This window comes from Scyliorhinus torazame, chromosome 20 (genome assembly GCF_047496885.1).
Source record: "Scyliorhinus torazame isolate Kashiwa2021f chromosome 20, sScyTor2.1, whole genome shotgun sequence".
Lineage (NCBI taxonomy): Eukaryota > Metazoa > Chordata > Chondrichthyes > Carcharhiniformes > Scyliorhinidae > Scyliorhinus > Scyliorhinus torazame.
In genome coordinates, this window is record NC_092726.1 from 105,755,217 (window position 1) to 105,767,421 (window position 12,205).

The window sequence follows — 12,205 nt, forward strand, 5'->3', positions numbered from 1 at the left end:
GGACCTGTTTGTGGAATGATCCAGGACATTAGGGAGAGGCTCGGGCAGTGGGATCAGTTTGTGGAATGATCCAGGACAATAGAGAGAGTCTGGGGCAGTGGGATCTGTTTGTGGAATGATCCAGTACAATAGAGAGAGGCTGGCGCAGTGGGATCTGTTTGTGGAATGATCCAGGACAATAGGGAGAGGCTGGGGCAGTGGGATCTGTTTGTGGAATTATCCAGGGCAATAGGCAGAGGCTGGGGCAGTGGGATCTGTGTGTGGAATGATCCAGTACAATAGAGAGAGGTGGGGCAGTGGGATTTGTTTGTGGAATGATCCAGTACAATAGGGAGAGGCTGGGGCAGTGGGATCTGTTTGTGGAATGATCCAGGAAAATAGGTAGAGGCTGGGGCAGTGGGATCTGTTTGTGGAATGATCCAGTACAATAGAGAGAGGCTGGGGCAGTGAGATCTGTTTGTGGAATGATCCAGTTCATTAGACAGAGGCTGGGGCAGTGGGATCTGTTTGTGGAATGATCCAGTACAATAGGGAGAGGCTGGGGCAGTGCGATCTTTTGTGGAATGATCCAGGGCAATAGGGAGAGTCTGGGGCAGTGGAATCTCTTTGTGGAATTATCCAGGACAATAGAGAGAGGCTGGGGCAGTGGGATCTGTTTGTGGAATGATCCAGGACAATAGGGAGAGGCTGGGGTAGTGGGATCTGTTTGTGGAATTATTCAGGACAATAGGGAAAGGCTGGGGCAGTGGGATCTGTGTGTGGAATGATCCATTACAATAGAGAGAGGCTGGGGCAGTGGGATCTGTTTGTGGAATGATCCAGAACAATAGAGAGACGCTGGAGCAGTGGGATCTGTTTGTGGAATGATCCAGTACAATAGAGAGAGGCTGGGGCAGTGTGTTCTGTTTGTGGAATGATCCAGGACAATAGAGAGAGTCTGGGGCAGTGGGATCTGTTTGTGGAATGATCCAGTACAATAGAGAGAGGCTGGAGCAGTGGGATCTGTTTGTGGAATGATCCAGGACAATAGGGAGAGGCTGGGGCAGTGGGATCTGTTTGTGGAATTATCCAGGTCAATAGGGAGAGGCTGGGGCAGTGGGATCTGAGTGTGGAATGATCCAGTACAATAGAGAGAGGCTGGGGCAGTGGGATCTGTTTGTGGTATGATCCAGAACATTAGAGAGAGGCTGGGGCAGTGGGATCTGTTTATGGAATGATCCAGTACAATAGAGAGAGGCTGGGCAGTGGGATTTGTTTGTGGAATGATCCAGTACAATAGAGAGAGGCTGGGGCAGTGGGATCTGTTTGTGGAAAGATCCAGTACAATAGGGAGAGGCTGGGGCAGTGGGATCTGTTTGTGGAATGATCCAGTACAATAGGGAGAGGCTGGGGCAGTGAGATCTTTTGTGGAATGATCGAGGACATTAGGGAGAGTCTGGGGCAGTGGAATCTCTTTGTGGAATGATCCAGGACAATAGAGAGAGGCCGGGGCAGTGGGATCTGTTTGTGGAATGATCCAGGACAATAGGGAGTGGCTGGGGTAGTGGGATCTGTTTGTGGAATTATTCAGGACAATAGGGAAAGGCTGGGGCAGTGGGATCTGTGTGTGGAATGATCCAGTACAATAGAGAGAGGCTGGGGCAGTGGGATCTGTTTGTGGAATGAACCAGAACAATAGAGAGACGCTGGAGCAGTGGGATCTGTTTGTGGAATGATCCAGTACAATAGAGAGAGGCTGGGGCAGTGGGATCTGTTTTTGGAATGAACCAGAACAATAGAGAGACGCTGGAGCAGCGGGATCTGTTTGTGGAATGATCCAGTACAATAGAGAGAGGCTGGGGCAGTGGGTTCTGTTTGTGGAATGATCCAGTACAATAGAGAGAGGGTGGGGCAGTGGGATCTGTTTGTGGAATGATCCAGTACAATAGGGAGAGGCTGGGGCAGTGGGATCTGTTTGTGGAATTATCCAGAACAATAGGGAGAGGCTGGGGCTGTGCGATCTGTTTGTGGAATGATCCAGTACAATAGGGAGAGGCTGGGGCAGTCGGATCTGTCTGTGGAATGATCCAGGACAATAGAGAGAGGCGTGGGCAGTGGGGTCTGTTTGTGGAATGATCCAGGACTTTAGGGAGAGGCTGAGGCAGTGGGATCTGTTTGTGGAATGATTCAGGACAATAGAGAGAGGCTGGAGCAGTGGGATCTGTTTGTGGAATGATTCAGGACAATAGAGAGAGGCTGGGGCAGTGGCATCTGTTTGTGGAATGATCCAGGACAATAGGGAGAGGCTGGGGCAGTGGGATTTGTTTGTGGAATTATCCAGGACAATAGGGAGAGGCTGGGGCAGTGGGATCTGTTTGTGGAATGATCCAGGACAATAGAGAGAGGCTGGAGCAGTGGGATCTGTTTGTGGAATGATCCAGGACAATAGGGAGAGGCTGGGGCAGTGGGATCTGTTTGTGGAATGATCCAGGACAATAGAGAGAGGCTGGGGCAGTGGGACCTGTTTGTGGAATGATCCAGGACATTAGGGAGAGGCTCGGGCAGTGGGATCAGTTTGTGGAATGATCCAGGACAATAGAGAGAGTCTGGGGCAGTGGGATCTGTTTGTGGAATGATCCAGTACAATAGAGAGAGGCTGGCGCAGTGGGATCTGTTTGTGGAATGATCCAGGACAATAGGGAGAGGCTGGGGCAGTGGGATCTGTTTGTGGAATTATCCAGGGCAATAGGCAGAGGCTGGGGCAGTGGGATCTGTGTGTGGAATGATCCAGTACAATAGAGAGAGGCTGGGGCAGTGGGATTTGTTTGTGGAATGATCCAGTACAATAGGGAGAGGCTGGGGCAGTGGGATCTGTTTGTGGAATGATCCAGGAAAATAGGGAGAGGCTGGGGCAGTGGGATCTGTTTGTGGAATGATCCAGTAAAATAGAGAGAGGCTGGGGCAGTGAGATCTGTTTGTGGAATGATCCAGTTCATTAGAGAGAGGCTGGGGCAGTGGGATCTGTTTGTGGAATGATCCAGTACAATAGGGAGAGGCTGGGGCAGTGCGATCTTTTGTGGAATGATCCAGGGCAATAGGGAGAGTCTGGGGCAGTGGAATCTCTTTGTGGAATGATCCAGGACAATAGAGAGAGGCTGGGGCAGTGGGATCTGTTTGTGGAATGATCCAGTACAATAGAGAGAGGCTGGGTCTGTGGGATCTGTTTGTGGAATGATCCAGTACAATAGGGAGAGGCTGGGGCAGTCGGATCTGTCTGTGGAATGATCCAGGACAATAGAGAGAGGCGTGGGCAGTGGGGTCTGTTTGTGGAATGATCCAGGACTTTAGGGAGAGGCTGAGGCAGTGGGATCTGTTTGTGGAATGATTCAGGACAATAGAGAGAGGCTGGAGCAGTGGGATCTGTTTGTGGAATGATTCAGGACAATAGAGAGAGGCTGGGGCAGTGGCATCTGTTTGTGGAATGATCCAGGACAATAGGGAGAGGCTGGGGCAGTGGGATTTGTTTGTGGAATTATCCAGGATAATAGGGAGAGGCTGGGGCAGTGGGATCTGTTTGTGGAATGATCCAGGACAATAGAGAGAGGCTGGAGCAGTGGGATCTGTTTGTGGAATGATCCAGGAAAATAGGGAGAGGCTGGGGCAGTGGGATCTGTTTGTGGAATGATCCAGTACAATAGAGAGAGGCTGGGGCAGTGGGTTCTGTTTGTGGAATGATCCAGTACAATAGAGAGAGGGTGGGGCAGTGGGATCTGTTTGTGGAATGATCCAGTACAATAGGGAGAGGCTGGGGCAGTGGGATCTGTTTGTGGAATTATCCAGAACAATAGGGAGAGGATGGGGCAGTGGGATCTGTTTGTGGAATGATCCAGTACAATAGGGAGAGGCTGGGGCAGTCGGATCTGTCTGTGGAATGATCCAGGACAATAGAGAGAGGCGTGGGCAGTGGGGTCTGTTTGTGGAATGATCCAGAACAATAGGGAGAGGCTGGGGCAGTGGGATCTGTTTGTGGAATGATCCAGGACAATAGAGAGAGGCTGGAGCAGTGGGATCTGTTTGTGGAATGATTCAGGACAATAGAGAGAGGCTGGGGCAGTGGCATCTGTTTGTGGAATGATCCAGGACAAGAGGGAGAGGCTGGGGCAGTGGGATTTGTTTGTGGAATTATCCAGGACAATAGGGAGAGGCTGGGGCAGTGGGATCTGTTTGTGGAATGATCCAGGACAATAGAGAGAGGCTGGAGCAGTGGGATCTGTTTGTGGAATGATCCAGGACAATAGGGAGAGGCTGGGGCAGTGGGATCTGTTTGTGGAATGATCCAGGACAATAGAGAGAGGCTGGGGCAGTGGGACCTGTTTGTGGAATGATCCAGGACATTAGGGAGAGGCTCGGGCAGTGGGATCAGTTTTTGGAATGATCCAGGACAATAGAGAGAGTCTGGGGCAGTGGGATCTGTTTGTGGAATGATCCAGTACAATAGAGAGAGGCTGGCGCAGTGGGATCTGTTTGTGGAATGATCCAGGACAATAGGGAGAGGCTGGGGCAGTGGGATCTGTTTGTGGAATTATCCAGGGCAATAGGCAGAGGCTGGGGCAGTGGGATCTGTGTGTGGAATGATCCAGTACAATAGAGAGAGGCTGGGGCAGTGGGATTTGTTTGTGGAATGATCCAGTACAATAGGGAGAGGCTGGGGCAGTGGGATCTGTTTGTGGAATGATCCAGGAAAATAGGGAGAGGCTGGGGCAGTGGGATCTGTTTGTGGAATGATCCAGTACAATAGAGAGAGGCTGGGGCAGTGAGATCTGTTTGTGGAATGATCCAGTTCATTAGAGAGAGGCTGGGGCAGTGGGATCTGTTTGTGGAATGATCCAGTACAATAGGGAGAGGCTGGGGCAGTGCGATCTTTTGTGGAATGATCCAGGGCAATAGGGAGAGTCTGGGGCAGTGGAATCTCTTTGTGGAATGATCCAGGACAATAGAGAGAGGCTGGGGCAGTGGGATCTGTTTGTGGAATGATCCAGTACAATAGAGAGAGGCTGGGGCTGTGGGATCTGTTTGTGGAATGATCCAGTACAATAGGGAGAGGCTGGGGCAGTCGGATCTGTCTGTGGAATGATCCAGGACAATAGAGAGAGGCGTGGGCAGTGGGGTCTGTTTGTGGAATGATCCAGGACTTTAGGGAGAGGCTGAGGCAGTGGGATCTGTTTGTGGAATGATTCAGGACAATAGAGAGAGGCTGGAGCAGTGGGATCTGTTTGTGGAATGATTCAGGACAATAGAGAGAGGCTGGGGCAGTGGCATCTGTTTGTGGAATGATCCAGGACAATAGGGAGAGGCTGGGGCAGTGGGATTTGTTTGTGGAATTATCCAGGACAATAGGGAGAGGCTGGGGCAGTGGGATCTGTTTGTGGAATGATCCAGGACAATAGAGAGAGGCTGGAGCAGTGGGATCTGTTTGTGGAATGATCCAGGACAATAGGGAGAGGCTGGGGCAGTGGGATCTGTTTGTGGAATGATCCAGGACAATAGAGAGAAGCTGGGGCAGTGGGACCTGTTTGTGGAATGATCCAGGACATTAGGGCGAGGCTCGGGCAGTGGGATCAGTTTGTGGAATGATCCAGGACAATAGAGAGAGTCTGGGGCAGTGGGATCTGTTTGTGGAATGATCCAGTACAATAGAGAGAGGCTGGCGCAGTGGGATCTGTTTGTGGAATGATCCAGGACAATAGGGAGAGGCTGGGGCAGTGGGATCTGTTTGTGGAATTATCCAGGGCAATAGGCAGAGGCTGGGGCAGTGGGATCTGTGTGTGGAATGATCCAGTACAATAGAGAGAGGCTGGGGCAGTGGGATTTGTTTGTGGAATGATCCAGTACAATAGGGAGAGGCTGGGGCAGTGGGATCTGTTTGTGGAATGATCCAGGAAAATAGGGAGAGGCTGGGGCAGTGGGATCTGTTTGTGGAATGATCCAGTACAATAGAGAGAGGCTGGGGCAGTGAGATCTGTTTGTGGAATGATCCAGTTCATTAGAGAGAGGCTGGGGCAGTGGGATCTGTTTGTGGAATGATCCAGTACAATAGGGAGAGGCTGGGGCAGTGCGATCTTTTGTGGAATGATCCAGGGCAATAGGGAGAGTCTGGGGCAGTGGAATCTCTTTGTGGAATGATCCAGGACAATAGAGAGAGGCTGGGGCAGTGGGATCTGTTTGTGGAATGATCCAGGACAATAGGGAGAGGCTGGGGTAGTGGGATCTGTTTGTGGAATTATTCAGGACAATAGGGAAAGGCTGGGGCAGTGGGATCTGTGTGTGGAATGATCCATTACAATAGAGAGAGGCTGGGGCAGTGGGATCTGTTTGTGGAATGATCCAGAACAATAGAGAGGCGCTGGAGCAGTGGGATCTGTTTGTGGAATGATCCAGTACAATAGAGAGAGGCTGGGGCAGTGGGTTCTGTTTGTGGAATGATCCAGTACAATAGAGAGAGGCTGGGGCAGTGGGATCTGTTTGTGGAATGATCCAGTACAATAGGGAGAGGCTGGGGCAGTGGGATCTGTTTGTGGAATGATCCAGGACAATAGTGAGAGGCTGGGGCAGTGGGGTCTGTTTGTGGAATGATCCAGTACAATAGTGAGAGGCTGGGGCAGTGGGGTCTGTTTGTGGAATGATCCAGTACAACAGGAGCGGCTGGGGCAGTGGGATCTGTTTGTGGAATGATTCAGGTCACTAGGGAGAGGCTGGGGCAGTGAGATCTTTTGTGGAATGATCCAGGACAACAGGGAGAGTCTGGGGCAGTGGGATCTGTTTGTGGAATGGTCCAGGACAATAGGGAGAGTCTGGGGCAGTGGGATCTGTTTGTGGAATGATCCATGACAATAGGGAGAGGCTGGGGCAGTGGGATCAGATTGTGGAATGATCCAGGACAATAGGGAGAGGCTGGGGCAGTGGGATCTATTTGTGGAATGATCCAGAGCAATAGGGAGAGGCTGGGGCAGTGGGATCTGTTTGTGGAATGATCCAGTACAATAGAGAGAGGCTGGGGCAGTGGGATCTGTTTGTGAAATGATTCAGGAGAATAGGGAGAGGCTGGGACAGTGGGATCTGTTTGTGGAATGATCCAGGACATTAGGGAGAGTCTGGGGCAGTGGGATCTGTTTGTGGAATGATCCAGAACAATAGGGAGTTCTGGGGAAATGGGATCTGTTTGTGGAATGATCCAGTACAATAGGGAGAGGCTGGGGCAGTGGGATCTGTTTGCGGAATGATCCAGAACAATAGGGAGAGGCTGGCGCAGTGGGATCTGTTTGTGTAATGATCCAGGACATTAGGGAGAGGCTCGGGCAGTGGGATCTGTTTGTGGAATGATGCAGGACATTAGGGAGAGGCTGGGGCAGTGGGATCTGTTTGTGGAATGATCCAGGACAATAGGGAGAGGCTGGGGAAGTGGGATCTGTCTGTGGAATGATCCAGGACAATAGGGAGAGGCTGGGGCGGTGGGACCTGTTTGTGGAATGATCCAGGACATTAGGGAGAGGCTGGGGCAGTGGGATATGTTTGTGGAATGATCCAGTACAATAGGGAGAGGCTGGGGCAGTGGGATCTGTTTGTGGAATGATCCAGGACAATAGGGAGAGGCTGGGGCAGTGGGCTCTGTTTGTGGAATGATCCAGTACAATAGAGAGAGGCTGAGGCAGTGGGAACTGTTTGTGGAATGATCCAGGACAATAGGGAGAGGCTGGGGCAGTGGGATCTGTTTGTGGAATGATCCAGTACAACAGGAGCGGCTGGGGCAGTGGGATCTGTTTGTGGAATGATTCAGGACAATAGGGAAAGGCTGGGGCAGTGGGATCTGTGTGTGGAATGATCCAGTACAATAGAGAGAGGCTGGGACAGTGGGATCTGTTTGTGGAATGAACCAGAACAATAGAGAGACGCTGGAGCAGTGGGATCTGTTTGTGGAATGATCCAGTACAATAGAGAGAGGCTGGGGCAGTGGGATCTGTTTTTGGAATGAACCAGAACAATAGAGAGACGCTGGAGCAGTGGGATCTGTTTGTGGAATGATCCAGTACAATAGAGAGAGGCTGGGGCAGTGGGTTCTGTTTGTGGAATGATCCAGTACAATAGAGAGAGGGTGGGGCAGTGGGATCTGTTTGTGGAATGATCCAGTACAATAGGGAGAGGCTGGGGCAGTGGGATCTGTTTGTGGAATTATCCAGAACAATAGGGAGAGGCTGGGGCAGTGGGATTTGTTTGTGGAATGATTCAGGACAATTGAGAGAGGCTGGGGCTGTGGGATCTGTTTGTGGAATGATCCAGTACAATAGAGAGAGGCTGGGGCTGTGGGATCTGTTTGTGGAATGATCCAGTACAATAGGGAGAGGCTGGGGCAGTCGGATCTGTCTGTGGAATGATCCAGGACAATAGAGAGAGGCGTGGGCAGTGGGGTCTGTTTGTGGAATGGTCCAGGACTTTAGGGAGAGGCTGAGGCAGTGGGATCTGTTTGTGGAATGATTCAGGACAATAGAGAGAGGCTGGAGCAGTGGGATCTGTTTGTGGAATGATTCAGGACAATAGAGAGAGGCTGGGGCAGTGGCATCTGTTTGTGGAATGATCCAGGACAATAGGGAGAGGCTGGGGCAGTGGGATTTGTTTGTGGAATTATCCAGGACAATAGGGAGAGGCTGGGGCAGTGGGATCTGTTTGTGGAATGATCCAGGACAATAGAGAGAGGCTGGAGCAGTGGGATCTGTTTGTGGAATGATCTAGGACAATAGGGAGAGGCTGGGGCAGTGGGATCTGTTTGTGGAATGATCCAGGACAATAGAGAGAGGCTGGGGCAGTGGGACCTGTTTGTGGAATGATCCAGGACATTAGGGAGAGGCTCGGGCAGTGGGATCAGTTTGTGGAATGATCCAGGACAATAGAGAGAGTCTGGGGCAGTGGGATCTGTTTGTGGAATGATCCAGTACAATAGAGAGAGGCTGGCGCAGTGGGATCTGTTTGTGGAATGATCCAGGACAATTGGGAGAGGCTGGGGCAGTGGGATCTGTTTGTGGAATTATCCAGGGCAATAGGCAGAGGCTGGGGCAGTGGGATCTGTGTGTGGAATGATCCAGTACAATAGAGAGAGGCTGGGGCAGTGGGATTTGTTTGTGGAATGATCCAGTACAATAGGGAGAGGCTGGGGCAGTGGGATCTGTTTGTGGAATGATCCAGGAAAATAGGGAGAGGCTGGGGCAGTGGGATCTGTTTGTGGAATGATCCAGTACAATAGAGAGAGGCTGGGGCAGTGAGATCTGTTTGTGGAATGATCCAGTTCATTAGAGAGAGGCTGGGGCAGTGGGATCTGTTTGTGGAATGATCCAGTACAATAGGGAGAGGCTGGGGCAGTGCGATCATTTGTGGAATGATCCAGGGCAATAGGGAGAGTCTGGGGCAGTGGAATCTCTTTGTGGAATTATCCAGGACAATAGAGAGAGGCTGGGGCAGTGGGATCTGTTTGTGGAATGATCCAGGACAATAGGGAGAGGCTGGGGTAGTGGGATCTGTTTGTGGAATTATTCAGGACAATAGGGAAAGGCTGGGGCAGTGGGATCTGTGTGTGGAATGATCCATTACAATAGAGAGAGGCTGGGGCAGTGGGATCTGTTTGTGGAATGATCCAGAACAATAGAGAGACGCTGGAGCAGTGGGATCTGTTTGTGGAATGATCCAGTACAATAGAGAGAGGCTGGGGCAGTGGGTTCTGTTTGTGGAATGATCCAGGACAATAGAGAGAGTCTGGGGCAGTGGGATCTGTTTGCGGAATGATCCAGTACAATAGAGAGAGGCTGGAGAAGTGGGATCTGTTTGTGGAATGATCCAGGACAATAGGGAGATGCTGGGGCAGTGGGATCTGTTTGTGGAATTATCCAGGTCAATAGGGAGAGGCTGGGGCAGTGGGATCTGAGTGTGGAATGATCCAGTACAATAGAGAGAGGCTGGGGCAGTGGGATCTGTTTGTGGAATGATCCAGAACATTAGAGAGAGGCTGGGGCAGTGGGATCTGTTTATGGAATGATCCAGTACAATAGAGAGAGGCTGGGGCAGTGGGATCTGTTTGTGGAATGACCCAGAACATTAGAGAGAGGCTGGGGCAGTGGGATCTGTTTATGGAATGATCCAGTACAATAGAGAGAGGCTGGGGCAGTGGGACCTGTTTGTGGAATGATCCACTACAATAGGGAGAGGCTGGGGCAGTGAGATCTTTTGTGGAATGATCGAGGACATTAGGGAGAGTCTGGGGCAGTGGAATCTCTTTGTGGAATGATCCAGGACAATAGAGAGAGGCTGGGGCAGTGGGATCTGTTTGTGGAATGATCCAGGACAATAGGGAGTGGCTGGGGTAGTGGGATCTGTTTGTGGAATTATTCAGGACAATAGGGAAAGGCTGGGGCAGTGGGATCTGTGTGTGGAATGATCCAGGACAATAGAGAGAGGCTGGGGCAGTGGGATCCGTTTGTGGAATGAACCAGAACAATAGAGAGACGCTGGAGCAGTGGGATCTGTTTGTGGAATGATCCAGTACAATAGAGAGAGGCTGGGGCAGTGAGATCTGTTTTTGGAATGAACCAGAACAATAGAGAGACGCTGGAGCAGTGGGATCTGTTTGTGGAATGATCCAGTACAATAGAGAGAGGCTGGGGCAGTGGGTTCTGTTTGTGGAATGATCCAGTACAATAGAGAGAGGGTGGGGCAGTGGGATCTGTTTGTGGAATGATCCAGTACAATAGGGAGAGGCTGGGGCAGTGGGATCTTTTTGTGGAATTATCCAGAACAATAGGGAGAGGCTGGGGCAGTGGGATCTGTTTGTGGAATGATTCAGGACAATAGAGAGAGGCTGGGGCTGTGGGGTCTGTTTGTGGAATGATCCAGTACAATAGAGAGAGGCTGGGGCTGTGGGATCTGTTTGTGGAATGATCCAGTACAATAGGGAGAGGCTGGGGCAGTCGGATCTGTCTGTGGAATGATCCAGGACAATAGGGAGAGGCTGGGGCAGTGGGATCTGTTTGTGGAATGATCCAGGACAATAGAGAGAGGCTGGGGCAGTGGGACCTGTTTGTGGAATGATCCAGGACATTAGGGAGAGGCTCGGGCAGTGGGATCAGTTTGTGGAATGATCCAGGACAATAGAGAGAGTCTGGGGCAGTGGGATCTGTTTGTGGAATGATCCAGTACAATAGAGAGAGGCTGGCGCAGTGGGATCTGTTTGTGGAATGATCCAGGACAATTGGGAGAGGCTGGGGCAGTGGGATCTGTTTGTGGAATTATCCAGGGCAATAGGCAGAGGCTGGGGCAGTGGGATCTGTGTGTGGAATGATCCAGTACAATAGAGAGAGGCTGGGGCAGTGGGATTTGTTTGTGGAATGATCCAGTACAATAGGGAGAGGCTGGGGCAGTGGGATCTGTTTGTGGAATGATCCAGGAAAATAGGGAGAGGCTGGGGCAGTGGGATCTGTTTGTGGAATGATCCAGTACAATAGAGAGAGGCTGGGGCAGTGAGATCTGTTTGTGGAATGATCCAGTTCATTAGAGAGAGGCTGGGGCAGTGGGATCTGTTTGTGGAATGATCCAGTACAATAGGGAGAGGCTGGGGCAGTGCGATCATTTGTGGAATGATCCAGGGCAATAGGGAGAGTCTGGGGCAGTGGAATCTCTTTGTGGAATTATCCAGGACAATAGAGAGAGGCTGGGGCAGTGGGATCTGTTTGTGGAATGATCCAGGACAATAGGGAGAGGCTGGGGTAGTGGGATCTGTTTGTGGAATTATTCAGGACAATAGGGAAAGGCTGGGGCAGTGGGATCTGTGTGTGGAATGATCCATTACAATAGAGAGAGGCTGGGGCAGTGGGATCTGTTTGTGGAATGATCCAGAACAATAGAGAGACGCTGGAGCAGTGGGATCTGTTTGTGGAATGATCCAGTACAATAGAGAGAGGCTGGGGCAGTGGGTTCTGTTTGTGGAATGATCCAGGACAATAGAGAGAGTCTGGGGCAGTGGGATCTGTTTGCGGAATGATCCAGTACAATAGAGAGAGGCTGGAGAAGTGGGATCTGTTTGTGGAATGATCCAGGACAATAGGGAGATGCTGGGGCAGTGGGATCTGTTTGTGGAATTATCCAGGTCAATAGGGAGAGGCTGGGGCAGTGGGATCTGAGTGTGGAATGA